The sequence below is a fragment of the Myotis brandtii genome, unplaced genomic scaffold (genome assembly GCF_000412655.1).
Source record: "Myotis brandtii unplaced genomic scaffold, ASM41265v1 scaffold612, whole genome shotgun sequence".
NCBI lineage: Eukaryota > Metazoa > Chordata > Mammalia > Chiroptera > Vespertilionidae > Myotis > Myotis brandtii.
Window position 1 is genome coordinate 1,848,068 of NW_005370328.1, and position 5,416 is coordinate 1,853,483.

A 5,416-nucleotide genomic window follows, 5' to 3' on the forward strand; every position below is an offset into this window, starting at 1 on the left:
TTTAATGATTGAAGCTTTTATTGTGTCTCAAGGCCATCATTCTAAATATTGGTGGTTATTGTACACTATCCATGTTGTAGATAGCATGGCATTTGGCTTAAATAATTGTGTTAGTCTCTTAAATTCAGTTTTTAAATAAACTATTCTTCTATCAGTGGTTCTTAACCTTTCCAGAGTCATGAACCCTTCTGAGAATGTGATGAAAGTTATGAGTTTTCTCATGAGAACAATGCCCATGTACACACACACACACATACACACACACACATACACATTTTGCCTACAACTTCAAGACCTTTTTAATTCATCCATGAATCCCAGGAGCTGTCATCAAGTCTTGGTTGAGGATCCCTGCCTTAAGGAGATTGTTTTCATTCTTTGATGCCAGAGGCATGGTATAAATTTCTATTTTAACTAAATGTTCTAATGGACTTGATCCTAGTTGAGTGGATTAACTGTAATACTTTCCCACAGTTTGTACCATGTCTTTTCAGTCTGGATGGGAAAGGGTGATGGATCTGCATAGCCATCCCAATTCGCCCTTAACTACCTACAGAATGTTGTGAAGTCAAATAACTAACAAAATGTAGCAGAAATCAACTTAGATTCTCAGCCAGGGGACCTGAGTTCTTATGTTCATATGCTCTACAACTTTAACATTTTTTAGAAACACAACTCTGCTGTACTAGTAAAATGAGGCACATCTGCCATAATATTTTGTTGCGTTGGTAGAGTGCCTTCACTTTGGCTATTTCATTTATCCTAACAAAAACTTGGTGAGAAGGTCAATGGGTTATAAGCATTCAATGCATACACATAAGTAAGAAAAGGAAAATGGTAGTTGGCTTGCTCAAAGGTAGTTACTTCAGGAAAGATGTGAGAGGTCCCATTCTGATTCTAGTCCCCAGATAGACCTGTGCTCCTCAACTTACTTCATGATTTAATTCAAGCTACGTATGAGCCTAAGGCAGCCAGGCAAAAATGGTTGGATCCATTCATATCAAATGAAGTCTCTATTCCAATCTGACTGTGCTAGAAAGTTAGTTATAGGCAAATATGAATGATGACTAGAAATATTTGGTTGACATGGTGGGCTACTGGTACTCTCAGTTATGAATCATTTTATCTCAAATAAGTGGGACCATCATGTCAAAGGGAAATCTGGAGATAGTTTTGTATATAGATTTTTTTTCTGAACTACCCTTACAGGTGCTAGGAATTAGAAATACGATCTTCGTTAACTTTACCTGAGCCTCCCAGCATATTTTTGTATTCTCCAAAAGAACAATTCTTTCAGACTTGTAGAAGCTTAGAGCTAGAGGAGATTTAGAAATTGGTGAAATAGTCCCTTGTGCAAGAAGGAAACAGAGGTCCAGAATGATGAAGTAACCTGCCACAGGACACAACAGCTAATCAGTAACAAACTCAGGATAAGTTCACAGATCTCCTGACTTATTTTCCTATCTTTTAGGCAGAAAAATTAAAATGTTGACAATCAGAAAATTCAAAATGTAAGCAGGAAAAGGCTTATAACAGCTAAAAAGTTATAAGTTTACAATTGCTTTCCAATACTATAATTATATGTATGTTCACCTTTCTTGCCTCCACACACTCTCATTAATTGTACTTCATAGAATATGCTTCTCCAACTAAATAATTTCACCTTTGATCTCCTTGGTTGTTTTCTAGGGTCTGTCCAAAATATGGATAAATATGCTTGCAATTTCTCTAGTTTAAAGGATAAAACTTCGCTACCTAAAACTTTCAATTTCTGTCAAATTGAAAATTGTCACCGAGCTCTCCAAACGGTATTTTTTTTCTTTGTCAATTAGTGCAGCAGAAGCTATTTAAGGAGAGCCAGTGTTGTACTTGGCTCCATGCTAGACCTACCGGAAGAGTCAGGGGAAAACGCATAATCCTGTCAGAAAGGATCTAACAGATAGGAAGAGACAAAAAATAAATAGTCCTAGCTGGTTTGGCTCAATGGATAGAGTGTCAGCCTGTGGACTGAAGGGTCCAGGTTCGATTCCAGTCAAGGGCACATGCCTGGGTTGCGGGCTCTATCCCCAATAGGGGGTGTGCAGGAGGCAGCCGATCAATGGTTCTCTCTCATCATTGATGTTTCTATCTCTCTCTTCTCCCTTCCTCTCTGAAATCAATAAAAATATATTTTAAAAAATAAATCCCACAAACAGTGAAGGAGCAGTGATGTCATATGTAGACGTGAACAGTGTGGAATAAAAAGAATGATCAATACACCAAGAATAGTAAATAATGGCTTTGTGGGCAAAGTAGGATCGGAACTTGGCCTTGACCAGTGCATAGATTTGAATAGCAAAGGGGCAGATCAGGGTGTTGAGTGCTGGGGCAATGGCACTGGAGTAGGAACTAACATTGGGGAGGAGATGGGCAGTGGGTGACCAGCCCCATGAAGCCAACTTGAAAGATGCCAGTCATTGGGAAGAAAGTTGAATAGTTAGGTAGGTAGGTAGGTAGGTAGGCTGGCCAAGAGATTGATAGTGAGGGCCAAAGGCATTTGACTTGGAATCCCAGCTGTGTAACTTTGGGCAGCTCACTTGACTTCTCTGTACCTCCATTCCTTTCGGAAAAAATGGGCATACCAATAATCCCTCTCTCATATTGTTGTTGGGATGATTTAGATTTACATGTTCTATTCACTAGGGGAGGTTGGAACAGTGCCTTCCAAGTGTTCCATCCACCTTAGTAAGCATTTCCACACCCTCTGGATTTGGATAGGGAGTTAACGCAAATAGGGTACAACAATATTGACTATTCTATTTAGCATCTATACTAATAAAAGGGTAATATGCTAATTAGACCGGGTCGACCAGACATCTTCCGGTCGTCCTGCCTTCCTTCTGAACAAAGCCACGGTGGCAGGGGCTGAGGCAGAGGTGGTTAGGGGCAATCAGGCCATTGTGGGGTGGGGACCAGTTAGGGGCGATCAGGCCTGGTAGGGGGGAACAGTAATAAAGACTTGAAAGTAGTCTGAGGAGTCTGGACTGAATGAACACAGAGTTGTTCTTAGGCCAGATTGGACTGAGAGAATCTGGGCTTAGAAGGATCTCTTCAAACCCCGGGGTACTGGGGTACTCCGCCTTTCCCTTGCTGGCGACTCAAACCTCTCTGCCAGGGGAAGGGGACCACAGGCATGTGGACGGGTGACAAACAGCATGGAAGGCATTTGGTGAAAAAAATGGTTTTTAAGGTATTAAAGTGAGTCCAATTTTTATGGTTCTCCCTCTTGGCAGTGGGCCTTTAAGGGTCCAGTTCTGAGGTTAATAAGTAAAAAAACTGGAGAACCAGTTTTGGTAGATTGAATATTAACAAGCCCCTCTTGGGTAGTTACTGAGACGTTGTCAGTAAGATGGAGAGATGATGCCCACTCCGGTTCCAAAAAGGCCCTTGCCTGGTCTGGAATATCCTTGACACTGATAACCTTCAAGCACCGGCCAGACTGCACCAGTTCTCCCTCTTGCCTGTCTTTTTTCTCAATGACAACTTGGCATTCCAGGGCGACAGATAAGCAGGGGCCCACGAATTATGTCTGACTGGTAAGGGTGGCGAGGCACCATTCAGTTTTGGAATCTGTCTACTAGTCCATAGTTCTGAGACCCTCTGAGGTTTAAATGAGAGAGGCTCTTCCCCAGTTCTTATCTCTTGACCTTGCATGATTACAATGTCTTCCCTATGGAATTTGCTAGGGATTCTTGGTCTGTGACTCCAAAGGGAAGAGATCTAACAAGGTCCTTTCATTAAACTTAGCCAACCTCTGAAATAGGTAAACTATTTTTAAACTGCTGGCAGTTGTAGTTGATCTTGGATGAGTTTGAAAATCTTTGCTTTTCAGATCTGACACTCTCCCCCATGATTTGTTATTTATTATTATTATTATTATTATTATTATTATTATTTTGCAACCTCGGCTTTTGCTGTCATCTTTCAGGAATTTGGAGTCAGTAGCACAGTGACTTTACCAATGCATGATGATGACCAAGGTCAACAAGAGACTTGGAGGGGACTGGGATGGGGGTGGGGGAATTCCAGAACCCATTCTACTCCAGATGAGGGATTAGTAATAAAGCAGGGAGAAATATTTGCCAAAGCCGACACTAGATATTTATTTTTCTATACTGTCCACCTGGTGATTCATATACACAATATTATGAGGAATAGAAGCTACCGAAAACATGCCACACAATGTACAAATAGCACAAACTCGATATTATAAAGAAGACGTCATCACACCGCCTCCGATACATTTTCACATTTGCAGAAGTAAATATTAAAGGTTATACTTGAGACCTTTCCTACTGATTCTAGGGAACAGTATTACAAAAATGACAAATCCAGTGATTAGCCAGCAATCATATCGTTGTATTAAAAAAAAAAAACTTTCCTGGCTGGTGTCGAAGAATTCAATTAAAATCTTATTATCCTTTCTGTCCTTTCCGACTGCCCCGGGTAGGTCAGGCACCAGGAGTCCCCCAATTTCTCTGCCTCTGTGCAGTCCCTCATCTAGGGGCTGGGGCTTGGCTTTCTCCCTCCCACTCTCTCTCTCTTTCTCTCTCTTTCTCCCCTGCCCCCCTCCCCATTTTTAAAAGGCTTTAAAGAACATCTCAGGGAGACAAAAATAGCTCCAGTTGTGAGAGGCCTACACCGTGGGAAGGCAACTGAGATGCAAGTCAGCAAGTGGCAGCCGCGAACATGAGGGGCTGGCCCCGTGTGGATGTGCCTGGCAGTCCTTGTGCTGATCCTGTGCCTGGGCCCGGTGGGTAGGAGGGCAGCTGGGTTCTCTGCGGGAGGGAGGTGGGCCGGGCCGCTCTGGGGTCCTGGAGTCCATCAGATCGGATGGAAGGATGGGAACCCCAGCATTGGGGGCTGCGGGGCTGGCTCCGGCATCCCCTCCCCCCAGGTTTTTAAATGTTATTTTGCCCAGGCGGGGACTGGCGCCGGTCAAAAGGAGCAGTTGGCACTGAATGTCACCCTGAAGGTAAAGTGAAAGACAAAAGATGAACGCATGCTTGCTTTCCGTTTGCAGCGGCTGCGGCAGCGGCAGCGGCGGCTGGAGCAGCAGGATTTAAAGGGGCAAAAAACCCTCCCGCCCGGACACACACCCAGAGGTGCCCTTTCTGCAAACGCAATAATGCCATGGAGTCATAACCGTGCTGGGAATCTGGGGGGCTCCTAAAAGATATCGATTTTTTTTTAAAGAGAGAGGGAGGGAGGGAGAGAGCGAGAGAAACGCATGCAAACAGAAACGTGCACATACCACGTACCCACCCGAGGAGACCCCGGCAGCCTGGCTCTTCTCTGGCCAAGTTATCATTGAGAAAACAGACAGGCATCATGACGTCCCGGGTCACAGGGAGTGCGGACCGACGCTACCAAGAGC

General features: G+C 43.6%; 1 protein-coding gene across 1 annotated transcript in view; it reads left to right on the plus strand.

Moving 5' to 3' along the window:
- The window catches only part of ESRRG (estrogen-related receptor gamma), a 460,216-nt gene that overhangs the window by 22,622 nt on the left and 432,178 nt on the right, over positions 1–5,416 (plus strand). The gene's annotated exons all lie outside the window — the stretch shown is intronic.